This window comes from Balearica regulorum, chromosome 2 (assembly GCF_011004875.1).
Source record: "Balearica regulorum gibbericeps isolate bBalReg1 chromosome 2, bBalReg1.pri, whole genome shotgun sequence".
In the NCBI taxonomy this organism is placed as follows: Eukaryota; Metazoa; Chordata; class Aves; order Gruiformes; family Gruidae; genus Balearica; species Balearica regulorum.
This window is the reverse complement of record NC_046185.1, coordinates 4,288,612-4,304,259: the sequence shown is the minus strand read 5'-3', so window position 1 is coordinate 4,304,259 and position 15,648 is coordinate 4,288,612. Positions and strand designations below refer to the sequence as shown.

Here is a 15,648-nt window from a genome sequence, read left to right as displayed (position 1 = left end):
TGTTCCACTGATCCCATCCATTACATCATTGAAATTGTTATTTTGTCATGAAAACTCCCTTAAATACCCAATTTAATCTCATTTATACAGGAATGAAGCTCTCATTTCCAAGACAGCAGCTGCCACTACCTTTGACAGACACAGGAACTCATAGATGGTTTTGGATGCCTCAGACTACTGGATGCAGTTTTAGGAGCTAAAGGTAGTGTCAGCTTTCCAAACCTAAAGTAAAAAGTATTTTCTAGAAGCGTTTATAGCCAGCGTGTCAACTAAATACCTTAATCTCTTATCTGAAGCCCCTTTCCTTGTTTAGGAAGGGAAAAATTAGGCCTGTTGAACATTTTGTCGTGACAGTATAACCATTAAACCAAGCAAGGAAGACCTTATCTTTTGCAATATTGGTGTGGGGGGAAGGTTGCACTGTGACATAACTTGCATATGCCATCACATCAACAACCACTTCTCTCAGATATTATGAAAAAGCCTGACTTCTAGAGGGAAACAGTATTCACCAGCTCTTTCTTTGAGCTCAAGTGCCTGCTCAAGCCATATTTCATTAAATATTTTAGTAGCACTCTGATCAACATGGCACAGATCATACTGGAGCAGTACGGATACATGCTGTAACAGTGCAATTTCTTCTCATGAATCCTCAGTGTTGCAATTTTCTGTCTGTGCTCTGCACTTGCAGCACTGCCTATCCCTGTAGGTCCCCTTGTAACATCTCTCTTTTCCTGAAGGAAAAGTCACCTCCTCTGTCCAACATCTAACATCCTGCAATCTGTCCTATCCTTTCGCCATTTCTAATTCACTGCATTAGCCAAGCTCTAGCAACATTGATTCACTCACCGCACCCAGTGCCAAGTCAGCCTTGGCTAAATCTTTTCCTCCCCTCCCTTTTTCCTCTATACATAGAGAATATTGGAGGCCAACCACTACAACAAAAAACTGCCCCACAGGGAGAATATTTTTCAAGGTCAAACACAGTTTCTGCACCTGCTAAAAGGGCTAAATTAGGGCATCTTCGAGTTACAAATCACTGATAACATGACTTTAAGGAAAACTTCTGCTTTCACAGGAGATTTAAGAGTTAATTGCAAAGTAATTTCTTCCCCCAGTAATCTCCCACCATCATATCAGACTAGGTGAGGTGAGACTCAACTGTTTTATGGTGAAGCATTGAGATCAGGTTACAGATTAAGTGTGGAATTATTCAAATGGCAGACTAGTGAAGTTTAACAGTCTGCAAAGCTACACTAATTTCCATCTTTGGTCCTTTTGTCAGGTCCTCTTCCAGCACACTCACCACCCAACATAATCCCAAAGGGGCACTCAGACACCTCTTTCTCATCCCATGTTCACCTCATCAGGACTCACTATCCCAGATACCCCAGTCAAGCCTCTTCACCACCACCTTACTCATCCCACATCCACTCCTCATCCCTTCCCAACCTCTGCAGCCTCACATCTCCACTGGCCCTAATCCCTCACCATAGAACTCAACCCTTCCCAGTTTCCACCTCTGCAGTCTCACATCTCCCTCACCTCACTCATGTCTCATCCCTTTCCCTCCTTTGCAGCCTCACATCTCCCTCACCCAAAACCTCCTCATCCCCTTCCTCACCTCCACCCGCCCCTCCTCTCCCTCACCCCCAGACCCTTCCTCACCTCCACCCGCCCCTCCTCTCCCTCACCCCCAGACCCTTCCTCACCTCCACCCGCCCCTCCTCTCCCTCACCCCCAGACCCTTCCTCACCTCCACCCGCCCCTCCTCTCCCTCACCCCACAACTCCCTAACCGCTCTTTGCCTTCACATCCCTCCTTCTCCCTCCAGGCACCCCCTACAGCTCAACCTCCCGCCGCCGCCCATCACCCAGAGCCCCAACCTCCCACCCCCCGAGGCCCCTCGCCGGCCGCCCACCAATTACCTGCCCCCGGGTCTCCCCCTGCACCCGGGACCTGCTCCGTGCGGCGGGGGAGGCGGCGGTGCCGGGAGGTGGCCGCGGCGGCCGGCGGGGAGGGTGGGGGGGGAAGGAGGGAGGGGTGAGGTCACTCACGGCGGCACGAGCGCGACGGGCGACACCGGGCAGCAGCGGCCGCTTTATACCGGGCTCCTCGGAAACCGTCTCTCGCTTCCGCTTCCGCCCCCTCCCCGCCCCCTCCCCGCGCCTGGGGTCATGAATATGCAGCGAGGGGGCGTGGCCCCGGGGGGGCGGCCGCGGGCGGGCGGGGGGCGTTGCTAGGGCGACGGGCGGGCGGGCTACGGGGGCGACGCGGCATCCCCTCAGGGGCGGGGGGCGCTCCCACCTGAGGGGGGCCGGGAAGGGCAGCGGCCGGCGGCTGGGCAGGGTCAGGTGGAGCGGGCGTTCCCGCTGCCACCTCTCCCGGGGCCGAAGGGGAGTTCCCGGCCGGAAAGGGAGCCCGTCGGGTGGTTGGAGGCTGCCACCTGATCATCCCCCACCGAGATAGCGTGCGTTTTCCACAGAAACTTGGGGCGCGACATGGCGCGGAGCCCCTCTCCCCTGTCCGAAAAAGTTGTGCCAAGTGCAGCTCCAAACTTAACAACTTCGAAAATGCTGGAGCGGACGCCCTTCCCTACCTGAGATACTGCAAACACGTCGGCCCCAAATTGTCGAATATTTTCCTTCATCGTGAGGAAAAATAATACCTTTTTGCTCAGGTTTGGCCACATGTTCCTGCCCCTGTTGCTCCATCCCCGCTGGAGGCCATGAGCCCCCTCTCCACACGTCCAGCACTGTGCAACGGTGCAATTAGCATTCATCATGTCTACGATATACAACACTCAATATACAACATGCAGCGACCCCCAGGAAATTAAAATGCTTCAGTCCTGATTGCAGCCATAGTCCTGCTGCATGGTAAGAACCCCCTGCCAACTCGCCTTAAAAGGCCACATTTTTTTTAGCAGAAGCATGTGGGGTTTTTATTCCCAATTACTTACATCTCCTAGCCTTAATTGTGCTGACTGCATCGGGCAGGGTAGCGTAATATTTAATTTTCATTGCTTACATAAAGCGGGGATGCATAAAGTAGCGTGTGACTGGCATGTAAAAATGCACGTTACGTTGCATAAGTGTAATTGTTTTCTGTTTCTTGACACGCCGTTAGGTATATATTCCAAAACAATTTTTTTTATTGTGAACTTCTTTCTCTGCAGCTCATGAATAAATGAACCACGAAGCATACCAGACTTAAGAAAAAGGAAAACCACAGAAGGCAAAATGGAAGAACCTTACACATCTACGGAGTATTAAAAAGCAATATGAATCTTGAATCTAACAAAACTACTACGACTGCAAGCCCTAAAGAAACAAACAAAAAAGACATAAATCTTTTAGTCTAGAATGCTATTATCAATATGTATTTATTTTTAGGTTAATTCAGACCAAGGACTGAAAAGCATGCATGCCCACAATCATGCACAACTAAATTAATCATCGGCTGGTGAGGATTCCCAAAATCTTCTCAAAGAATGGTGGGGTTTTTGACATACTACTGATGTTTATAAATATTGTAATGACATTGCTAGCTTTTTGAAAAACAATGTGGCAAAATAATTCTCTTAATTAGCCAAGTGGTAAAGATAAAGCTACCATACTGACGACAGCCTAGTGTTAACGCCTACTCTTGACAGTAAAACAACATCCATTATATCACAACTGAATGTATGTAGTATAGTTTAATAAAACATTAAAGTTTATTCCACAGAAGAAACAAAATATACCTATATTTATAGTAGTAGAAAAGTCTAATGACTTGTGGCAAGAGAAAAGACTTTAGAGGAAATTATATGAGACCCTAACACAACTGAAATCCCCGAGCAGGGGTCTCAGGATGTGAGTGTAGTTACAACTTCTGAAATGTGCTTCTTGTTACCCATAAATATGTTGCAGCCTGGGCTGCGTGATGTGTTGGCACTTCCCTTTAAAATATATCAAAAAATAGGGGGTTTTGGTCCTTTTGTTGCCTGCCATTGTGGCGAAGCGTGGTCCTTACCTTGCGCTGGCATTTTAGACCTGTTCTGGCAATGTCCAGACATGTCCAGACGCGTCCAGATATTTCTCCATTTTATTTCCTCATGTGATTTTCATTTTAAGAGTTGTTAACTCAGCCTTTAGCTGAGCCGAGAGTCAGAAAGGGTAATGTTCCATAAAACAAACATTTTGGTTTCAAAAAAATCCAAGTTTTTATAATGAGAGTGAGGGGGTGGAAAAAAAAATCCAAGGGAGCGGACCCACCTTTTCCCTCTGAGGTTCTTACTCAACTCCAACTATTTAACCCATAATAAATAAACACGTCCTCAAGTCTTGGCAGGGGAGAAGTGAGTGTCAGTCAAGAGACTGATGTGCTGTCCAGACGTGTGCTACGTTGCCCGGGAGAGGGACTGATGTTTGTGGGACTGATGTTTGTGGGACTGGGAGAAAAATCCCTAATTTGTGGTTGAGAATGAGGTTGGAGACACGCTCTCCTTCCCACTGTTTGTGAGGGTCTGCTTGTAGTGGATCCCTGCTCAGCAGGGTGGTGGTCGTGAGTCCCGTTCCTACGTGCGACCAAGGAACTACGGAATGTCTAGGAGTTGAGGCACCTCAGCAAGAGTTTTCCCTAAAGAAAACATCCAGAAGTCACCTTAAAATCGCTTTACGACTCTTTATTATGCATGTTTCCATTTTGTGAGTCGTATAGCTGGAGAAACCCCTAAAGTACTGATCCCTTGCTTATCCTTGCTTCCACTGGTTTGTTTGGCATGCGGTATCCAAGGACTTTAAAAAAAATAAAATCTATGGGACCTCTGAACACTGGAGAGCAATATCCTGCTCTAAGAGCCTTGCCCTCTGTCTTGGCATAGAAATTGGAGCAAGGGGTCTTCTCTATGTTAATGAGATATGTTAATTAACCAGACAGCAGGATCGTGAGTTTTCTCTACTCCATTTCACAGGTACTTGGCTTACAAAATTGTTATGAAAATTTACCATCCAGCCAAGCCAAACAAACAACACCCCCAATATTATTTTACATGCGTGTCAAAAGAAAAAAACTTGCCGCAGGCAAAGTGGGTGAAGGAATTTTACGAGGCTGCGTCTGATCCTCCCTCTCCCCTCCCTCAGACAGTTAAAGAAATGTTTGTATGATGAAAGGGGTAAGGTAGCAGAGGACAGCTGGTTAGGAATTAATGAAATGTTTGAGCATTATCATGCGATAATGGATTTAGCTGACTGTTTGCCAGTGTTCAGATCTAGTGTGAATTGCTTTGTGTGAAGTGCTGGGATTCCTAGATTATCCAAACCTCATGAGACTGCTGCTAAACCCTTGAAAGCTGTGACTTTTAAAAAAAAAAAAAAAAAGGTTGTTCTTCATCTGGATGGACAAAAGCCCACAGGATTGTTTTGACTTGCTTTTAGACTTAATGACGTTTGACACAGCCAACTCTTAGAGGTGTCTCCTAATGGGGAGTGCCCATGGGTTTGGGATGCCTGAGCCTAGACTTGAAGCAAATCTGAGCACCTAGAAGCCCAGGCGAGGTCTCCCAGCCAGGACACTCATAAACAAGACATGAAAAATGAGTCTCAACTTTTATACATTTGGCCTGTAACTTATCCCCAGGGTGTCACCAAAGGGTGAGATATCTGATGGGAAACCCGTGCTCTAGTCTTGAAACTGCTGTTTGTCCTTCTTCCCACCCTCCCCCGACAAGCTGTCATTAAGCTGGAACTTTAATGGCTGTGTAAAATGGCCCATGCCCCTTGATGCTTTAGGGTTTTTTGTTGGTTTTTTGTTGTTGGTTTGGGTTTTTTTTTGGGGGGGGGGTGTGTTTGAGTTTTTTGTTTGTTTGTTTTGGGGGTGTTTGTGGGTTTTTTTTACCCCTAGAAGCATTAGGATGCTTCTGGTTTCTGCCTGTCAGATGACGGCTGTAGACTTGCGGCAAGCCGACCAAAGATATTTTGTCTAGGTGCAGACAAATTTTAAAAAGGTCTTACAGACAGCAAGATGCTGTGTGAGTGTGTGACTGGGACCCAGACAGGCAGATTTGCCGGTCAATTTAGGTTGCCTGTGGTAGCCAAAATTGAATTCTGAGAGCCAAATGGCTTCAGACAGGACCTGCAGGTATAGAGCGTGACCCAGCCCTTTGCCCTGTCTCGTGCCCAAAGTTTATGCATCTGGAGCCAGTTGGCTCATGTCACCCTAGAGCAATGTCAACAGTCCTAAGCAAACAGGCGTGGTGCAGGTGTAGAGTCTCTGCCTTTCTCCTGGGCTGAAACCTGGAGGAAAAGACGCTAATACAGGCTGTAAGATGCATTTGCTGCTGCCGCCACTTGTGAGGTCTCATCATGAGTTCATGCCTTGAAGAATGAGAGTTCCCTATCATTATTTTCCTGGTTTGCACAGCTAAAAAGTGGCTGCAAAAATTATCCTGCCTCTTGAATTTATGTGGTCTATAATTATCTTCACAATAAAACTGCGAGGAATTAAGCTCCAGTGTAGTTTATCATTGACAAGGAATGACTTGACAGGCCTTCAAGAACTGTGGCTTTCAGTCCTCATTTATGTGCCAAGAGCAGTTAAAATGCTGCTAGACAGCATTTGAGAACTGCAGGACTTGTTCAGTTCAGTCACTTCTTCCCTTGCAATGGAGAGATCAGAACCTCTACTTTTTTATGCTATTTACTCTTTTCTGCTTCTCTCTGCTTGGGCAATGAGCTGAGATTAGTCAGTTTTCCTTCCGAGCTGCCTCGTATTAAACCATGACTATGATGTTTATGAGGTTTCCGTTGCTGCACAGGGATATTTGTACTTTGGTGTCTCTATTTTTTACTCAAAGCCAAATTGAAAAATGGATTAATTTTCATCATTTTGGGTTTGCAAAGAACCAAAACCCTGAACCAAAGCCTGGAGTACAGGAGGCTCTTTAACTCTGAGATGATTTTCAAGTGACTTCGTTCTCATTAGCTTCACCCTGGTGAAAGCTGGCTGGTATTATTGCCAGTTTACACTGGTGAACACAGAAAAAAAACCAGTTAGTTTTCTGGCTGCACAGGCTCCTGCAGCCTGCCAGAAAGCCAACTTTACTAAGTTTCACCTGAGACATCTTGGTTCCTTAATACTTTCTCATAACAACACAACTTTTCATGAATTAATTTATAGATGATAGACAGTTGGGCTAGTCCAGTACAGAATAAAATAGCATATTTTATCTGGTCACAACACAAATGCTTAGTCTGCAGCTCTAGCCACTAAAACATGACCTCTAGTTAACTGAGCATTTATCCCTATTCTTCCCTTCTTGTTTTGCAGCCTTTCAGCTACAGCTGGATTTAAACTACGCACGTGTTATTGGGCACGTCTGTTTTGATCACCCAGGTGGGACGTGAAGCCTCTGTAGCCTTCCTGGAGGACTCGCTTTACTCTTTGCTCTGCTAAGGCCTGTTACAACCACACGTTGTGATTTATCTCATCTCTCCCCTTGCCTAATCGGTCACATACCTAATTGGCGTTTGCAATATTCTGGGTCCCGGCATAGACAGGATTGCAAATTGTTTAGCCCTGTGTCATGAAAACTACATCTGCGAAACCCAGCAGTGTTTGTATTTTTGGAAAATCCTAGGAAACAACTCAAAAGGAACTACACCTAAGCTAGTGACTTCTGCAGCTATGACTCACTGTTAGCAGAAGGTCCACGAGCGGTCGCAAAAATAGACGCTGTTGTGCTGATTATATTCAGGGTTTTTTTACATTCCCCTGAAAACATGAGTAACACTCACCTGGGTGATGGAAAAGCAAGTTGGATTGGCACTGGTTGGCAATGGGATGGAAAATTAGTATGTAAAGAACCTAGTGATTAAGATAATAAAAACAATGTTAAGAGTCTTAGGTGAAGCCAAGTTTTATAGCCCTCGAGCTTTTCATTGTGAAATTGTTGGCTCTCATTTTGTTTCTGAAATAGAAATCTATTTAAATGACTTAAGCAACCCAAGTTTCAAGAATAACCCCGAGCAGACTGTTGTTGTAGTTGTGACTGAGAAACTGAGATGAATTGGGTAAATACTTTTATTCTAATTGCTTGAATTTCCAAACACAGCCAAACAACTGCAGGCCCCAAAGTGTTTCATATGAAAGTAATTTTCAACTTTGACAAAAAAATAAAATGCATTTCCAAAGTCCAAAGTTGATTGGAGTGGAAATTAAAATCCCCAGCAAAATACAGTTTGGTGAAAACTGACAAATTTGCAGGTTTTGGAATTAACTCCAAACAGTTGTGTTCAACAGTTTTTCCCTTTTCTTACAACTGAATATCACTCCAGTCATCAGTTTTCATGCAGTGTTTGATTTGTGGAAGTCCCTCTACCTGAAGCACAGTGTGGATACGCATGGGACAGTCCTAAACCTTGTTTCAGCGTGTGGAGGCTGGCAGATAATGGTCAGGCCCTTTCATATAATACTGTCTCTCCCGGGGTATCATAGAATCACAGAATGGTTTGGGTTAGAAGGGACCTTTAAAGCTCATCTAGTCCAACCCCCCTGCAATGAGCCGGGACATCTTCAACTGGATCAGGTTGCACAAAGCGCCGTCCAACCTGACCTTGAAGGTTTCCAGGGATGGGGCATCTACCACCTCTATGGGTGGATGTTTCACCACCCTCATCGTAAAAAATTTCTTCCTTATATCTAGTCTAAATCTACCCTCTTTTAGTTTAAAACCATTACCCCTTGTCCTATCAGTCCATGCCTCTCCAGTTTTCTTGTAGGCCCTTTCAGGTACTGGAAGGCTGCTATAAGGTCTCCTTGAAGCCTTCTCTTCTCCAGGCTGAACAAGCCCAACTCTCTCTGCCTGTCTTCATAGGAGAGGTGCTCCAGCCCTCTGATCATCTCCATGGCTTCCTCTGGCCTCACTCCAACAGCTCCATGTCTTTCCTGTACTGAGGACCCCAGAGCTGGACGCAGTACTCAAGGCTAAGTGACCCTCCAGTTCTCACTTCTGACCCCTATGAAAACAGCTGCACTTTCCAGTTACTTCTCAAGCAATTTCATCATCTTCCTCAAACACTTCCCACATCTTCCCAGCTACGACATAACCTGCTGGAGGGGGACTCAGAGGTGGCACTGCTTTTTGGTAGAGCCGTGTGTGTGAATGCTCTGCAACAGCAAAGAAACCAGGAAGGTAGTAGAGACGTGCTTTCCTGCTGCTCTTCTTATTTGGGCAATCCTATCAGTTCAGCAGCTTCTTTTCTTATTTTTAAAGGGACCCTGGTGACTAAGTTCATGACTTAAATACCTCAAAGACCCAGGGCTGCTTTGGTAGCACCAAAAGTTTTGTATTACTGTTCTTTTTTCTCCTATTATTAGTGAATAAAATGCAGCAGGGCGTATTTTCTGAATATGTCGGAACAGAAATAAAGATCCTTTCTCCTTGAATGGGTCTCAGCCCAGTTTTCTGGACTGGCCATGCATTTACGCTGGGTGCAGATGGATGCTCTCCATAAGGACGTCTTAGCACTCACCTGCCCCAAAGCACAAAAAGACAACAGAAGCTCAGAAGGTGACTATTTGAATGGAGATTAGTTACAACCTCGAGAGCAGACTCGAGAGGTTACGGCTTAAGATAAAGAAGTTAATAAAACTGAGAGGAGAGGAAGTTCCTAGCAATGAGGTTATTTGGGAGGTTTAACAAGCTCCCCAGGGAAGCACTGTTGCTGTGGAGAACTTTGAGAAGAGACCAGGAGAAATGTTTTTGAGGAGTTTAGATTTTTCCTGTCAAGTAATCAGTTGTATTTCTGCAAACAAAGGCCCTCCCCAGTCCCAATTAAACAAGAACTGGCCTGGATGGATTGCTCCAAATTTGAATGAATTTTTTTTTTTTTTTCCAGCTGGCAAAAGATTCATGTATTTTCCTCGCTTTTTTTTTTTTCCCCCTGTTAGTGGTTTTGGTCAGACCAGAAGCATATGTTGCAGAATCTGCCAGAAAAAATGTTTTCACAATTGATATTTTCTTAAAAGCTTTTCAAACCTTCCCAGTCAGCACCCTGAGAGACAGAAATCCTCTCTTCAATGATACAGCAGGTACAGAGCAGACACCAGCCACCTCCCATTTTTTCTTATCATCTATCAGACCCAAACTGGAGACCTCCTGGTGCTGGCTCCATAGTTCACTCTGTCTTTCACCTCCCTTCTGAGATGCCCAAGAAGCCCATGACATTACCTTTACGGTTTATTTTTTGACCCCTCATGACCAACACTGTACACCACGACCTCGCAGTGTGCTTTGTTGAAGCTGTGGTTGGAGCGTGGCTGGAGAAGTTCAGAGGATTATTTGAGGACTGTGGGCCATTGAACTGAGCTAAAATTTATTTTGTTTTCTCCTAATAAATAGTCCTGGAAATCACCTGTCAGGTGGCCTGGTCCTTTCATTTTGATCTTCAATCACCCTGCTGCAGAAACTCTTCCTTTTTTGTGTTTTGTAAGGGATGTCAGCTTTATGTCATCCCTTCTGGCTTGGTTTGAACTTCACTTCCCAGAAACGAGAGATGCTGCCGTACTGCTCTGTTCGCTGCTTACTGCTAATGAAGTATTCCCCCAAACTATTACTTCTCACAGGTCTGTGCCTTGCTGTTGACTGCAAACTTCAACCAGAAGTTTTCTTGTGGTTTAAGCAGATACAAGGTCTCTCCACCATATGGATTTGCTCATATCAAATACCACAAAATCCGCATTCCGGATGAGCCACTTGCAAATCTCCTCCTCTCAGCACTTATTTTAACAAGCTTCCAGCTTTTCATCCACTCTGTGATTTTGATCTCCCTCTGAAATGCTGCTGAAGCCAAGACGTTTAAAAGTTGTCAAGAATGGGGGCATACTGTTGAACCAACCTCACGTCCTTAGAAAACGCTTAAAATTCAGAGACAGGGACAAGCCTATAAATTGGTGTCCCCAATATTTCCAGGGCTTGGAGGCAGAGGCTGCATTTGCACACCTGATGCTGTGTTTGCCCCAGCCCTCTGAGCTCCATCTGAATTTTGCGCTTGAAGCCAGCCCCAGGAAAACTTACAGCTGTTCAGACCTTCGCTTTCAATCTGTACGTGACAAAAAATACCGAGCTGGTTGTAGCAGACCTCTGGCAACCGCGCTGTTAATGACAGGAAGAAAGCGAAGCTGTGCGGATGATCCATGACCGTTTTGAACTCAGCCCGTGATATATTATTTGAACCCAAAAAAACTTAAAAAAGATTTCATGCATTGCAGGGATGGATATTCCACCATTCCTTTCACAGGCAGTTGGCATGATTTACATTTTATAGATCAGAAACAGTGCGTGGGTGCAGAAATTCCCCTTATTTTTAGAGTACAAGATACTTTGTGTGTGTGTTGCATTCATTGACTTTACTTTCTCTCTAATGACCTATGAGTATCTCTTGTCTCATGGAATTGAGTGTTGTTTGCTTGTTCACAGTTTCCTTTCCTTCCGTTATCCAGCAAAGAAAGTTTGCTTAAGTGGCTTTTGTGAACTCTTTCAAGATCCCCAGAAGGATGATACAGGAAACACAGAGTTTCCTTTCTATACAGACTTCTAGGGTGTTCCCATAATAGCCTGAAATTTATCTGCACTCAACAGCCTGCAATTGGACAAAAAACCTAATGAACTGTCAAGGGATCGGACAAAACACAATTATCAGTATCAGAGAGAGGAGAGCTTGCAATAAAAAAGAATACGCCACTTCCATAGCACCTTTCATCCCCCGTTGCCAAATGCTTTGCTTTCTATCCTTATGTTTTCAGTTACAAGTTGGCCATGCTTTAACCACTTAGCCTGAAATTTTCCGTAATTGCTCCCTGCCTCAAGTCGAATACATTTTTTAGAGAGGAATGAAGGCGGAAAAGTTACACAAAAAACCCCAAACCCACCTCTAAAAAGGTGCAGTCATATTTTACTGGGCTTAAAACTACAGCATTAGTTTTATGAATGTTTAAGCTTTCTTCCTCTTTATTTTGAAGAGCGCTTTTGCACTGCAGGAGGCTGGAACAGGAATGAGACGCTTGGCACAGAAGCAGTGCTGGGGATCAGGGTCTGTCGCAGTCTCCGTGAAAATGCATCTAGATTTGTCCAAATAATAAACCACAGACAGATCTCTGGTTGAATGTATTACAGGCAGGCTCGCACCTCGGGTTTTATGCCTTCTGCCTGCCGTGTCCCCTGAGAAGCAGCCCCTGTAAGCAGAACATCTGGACAGGGCACCGACAAAATGGATTCTCGTCTTTCACGATTTCACCCTGGGTGACCTGGCACAGCGGGTGAGATCTGGGAGGATTGTAGTACTGGGAGGGAGGGCAGGGCCCGTGTTGAAAGCTGACAAGGTAGAAATGTGAGTCATTAAAAGGCAAAGACTAAACTGTAAAGAAACAATTACTTACATTATTTTTTTTTTTTTTTTTTTTTTAAAAATCAGATCTGGAAGGCACGTTCGCCTGGTGGTTGACACTCCCTACAAAAGCACCGTGTTATTCCAAAAGTCTCTCATGAGATGAATAAACCTTGCCAGGAATAATCGCAGATCTGGAATTGTGTAATTGCTCAACTAAACAACTAAACGCAGACTGAGAACAGATAGGGAACCTGTGCTTTTCTTTTCCTGCCCACTTCCTTGATTTCAGGGCTGTGCGCTGCTCGGGAGCGCTGTGGCTTACATTGGCCGGAGCAGTCAGGACACGGTCAAAAAAAAAAAAAAAAAAAGAAAGCAAAAAACTTCTTAGCAACAGCTTCACAGCATCTGTTGTTTTTAACTCCATTCATAAAAGCCGTTAGCTGTGCTGCGGCGAGGCAGGCTGGTACGCTTACCATACTCATGCCTGCGAGAAAGCTCTTGACTTGCTCTGAGTTGAACGCCGGCAGTTTTCATACCCTCCCAGCGCTAATCCAGCAATAAAGAAAATGGCTTTAAGCCACTTCAAACTCTAGCACTCCTATCAGTATTCTCCGGTTACGGAGATCAAAGGGCTACGAAGGGCAGTGCAGCGAGTGGAAGGAGGAGATGCAGGCACCAGCTTCGCCTCCCCTCTTGGAGGGGTTTCGTCCACTTTCTCAAGCAGCACAGACCAAGTTTGGGGAGCAGATGCCGCAGCAGCATGGCTTGGATGGTTCGGCAGCGCACTGGCGCTCCCACGTCATGAGAGTCCAGGCGTTGCATCAGGCAGCATTAACGGCAGAGTTGTGGTGCCTTTATTTCAGTGATAATTCATGGCTAACCAAAAATCAGACACTTAATGTGCTGCAGCCTGGAATGGCAAGTCCATATGCAGAATGACCCGTGTCTGCATGGCCACAGGCAGGAGCTGATGTGAAAATCGTCTGGGTAATAGCAATTAGCACAGCAATAGCTTTTATTAATTTTCTAAAACGGCTTAGGGAAATTAATTTTTTTTTTTAATTAAGACACAATATTTGTAACTTTTAAAATCAAAAGCCTCATGTTTACTGAGAAAGTAATGATGAAAGCCTATATTTTTTTTTCCAAACCAAAAATTTCCTGTGAAACAGTACTATTTTAAAATAGTCTCTGAGGAAAAAAATAGACATTCCGCTATAAAACTTCACGATGCAGAGAAAGAAACTGAGGAGGATGGTTGATCTGGGACTACACATACTTGGAAGGTTTGGAAACAAGAGCGTGGTGGAGCTCCGGTATGTTTGCCTTGCAGGAGGGAAGGTTAAAAGGGATTTGATCGCTCCCAAGAAATACCTGCGGCAGAAGAAGGTGCCAGGTTTGAGCAGGCTCACTAATCTATTAGGCAAAGCGCTACAAGAGCTATTTGCTATAGACAGAAACAAGAGAAGTTCCTGCTGGAAATAAAGACCAGAGGTTAATTAACTATAGGAACATCCTACTGAGGAAGCCATCCTATATGACAGCTCGGGGGTGTTGCCAACAGATGTTTTTGGTGTCCGACTAAGCTGCTCCCCACGTTGTTGTGGAGATAACCTGCTTTGCTGCTGCTTACGAAGGGATGCCAGGGCTCGTGCCTCAGGAACCCAAACCTCAGGGCTGTGAATACCTCCCAGGTGCCTGCTGGAGGACCGGGCCCTACTTCTGTGTTTCTCAGTGGAAGAGCCACCACAAGTCTCTGGAAAAAAAGCAAAACAAGGACGAATTTGTGCACTTCCACTACTCCGTTTTCATTTACAGCCAAATTCAGCCAAACTTTGAGTGTCTATTTAAAACCTTTATTTCCTCCCCACTGGCCTGTTTCCGTGCTGGGGTGCATGTTCCTTTTTTTGGTTTTCTTTTTCTTTTAATAACAGCTTTGCAGTTGTTTCACAGTCCACCTGATGATATACTCATCACTCCGGACATAACAGGACCGAGTTGAGCAGAGTTGACATGCAAACACCGTTACGTGAGGTTTTGGAGCCTGCCTCGCGTCCAGGGAAGAAGGCAGAAGACTGCGACAGACTTTCCTTGGCTGCAATACTGTGGCTGTGGAAAATTAATTGATGGGCCCCGTTCCTGAGGAATGGCCGGCAAGGTCACGGTTTTGAGGCTGTAAGGGCACAACCTTTTCCTACTTGCAGCCAGTACGCATGCCAGCCTTGCTCGTCCCCTCTTCGGATGTCACCGGATTGCTGTCACATGAGCAAACTGTGGGTGGGGGAATGCCCTGGATGCTGCGAGCACGGCGTCATTGGCTGCCCGGCCTGTTTTCTTGCATAGTAAATCTATGAATACAGCCTGACGATCACTCAAGGTGTAACTTAAACCTGTTCTTCACAGACACGGCTCCTGGCTGAACTCTCCTTGTTCCTTGCAAGGCTGAGCAAAAGAATTTGTTTAAACTGGCCTTGAAGGCAGCGTTGCCTTGCGTAGCGCTGTGCTGGGAGGTGCATGATGCTGCATCTCTGCTGAGGGTACCGGCTTCTTTAGCTGCCCTTCTGCATCTGCTTGGTGGTCAACCCAGCTGAATGGAGACAATCTGGATGCAAAGAAATGAAATTTGCCCAGGCACAGAAGCCAGAGTTGATTTTTTTTAGAGATGGAGGGCCTAAGCTTGGTGTATGTTGAGGCCTGTCTCTGGGCAGTTTATCTCGCCAGCCAGAAACCTGTATGGATTTACACTTCCACATGCAACTGTTTGATAATCACGTTGCCATGGCTACATTTGAATCTTGCAATAAATGTGTAATTTCACACACTTACATCAAACGGAACTCCAGGACATACAACCGCATAAGAAAGCAAGCTGATCTCTCTCCATAAGCACTTTCCATTTTTAACACCGTATTAGTGTACTCATCGGGGGGGTTTGGGTGGTGAGGGCTATAGGGCAGGTCTGACAGCCTGGAGGTCAAGTTCTTGAGGTCTTCTCTAGACTAAGGTTTCCTCAGTGCTGGCATCAGGGCAGTTGCCCTGCTGGGGTCTAAGCAGCCACTTCCAGGGCAGCGCTGGCTCAGTAGCCACTCCTGCTGCCAGTCTGCCTGGGAGCTGCAGGGTACTGAGATCTTTTGCAATTAAAAAAAGACAAAGATGAACACAAGGTCCTGGTGTGCCCGAAATGAAGGGAGAAGGACTGAGAAAGAGGAGTGAGGCTCTGCTCAGGGATCTGATGCCCACCTCTCTTCCCAGTTTGGTGCCTTCATCCCCTTTTCAG

At 45.6% G+C, this 15,648-nt stretch overlaps 1 protein-coding gene and 1 long non-coding RNA gene across 7 annotated transcripts in view; one reads left to right on the top strand and one right to left on the bottom strand.

Annotated features, from left to right (window-relative positions):
• The window catches only part of LOC142600292 (uncharacterized), a 429,271-nt gene that overhangs the window by 340,179 nt on the left and 73,444 nt on the right, over nucleotides 1-15,648 (top strand). The gene's annotated exons all lie outside the window — the stretch shown is intronic.
• SLC45A4 (solute carrier family 45 member 4) overlaps nucleotides 1-15,648 on the bottom strand; it is an 87,760-nt gene that overhangs the window by 62,099 nt on the left and 10,013 nt on the right. The window contains exon 1 of one of the 6 annotated variants that reach the window (XM_075743242.1): nucleotides 2,058-2,148. The exons of 2 other annotated variants lie outside the window; for them this stretch is intronic. The gene's annotated coding sequence lies outside the window, so the exon portion shown is untranslated. Of the gene's footprint in view, nucleotides 1-1,928; nucleotides 2,149-15,648 lie in introns of those variants that run through there. 3 more of the 6 variants (XM_075743248.1, XM_075743241.1, XM_075743249.1) reach the window with 3 other exon arrangements.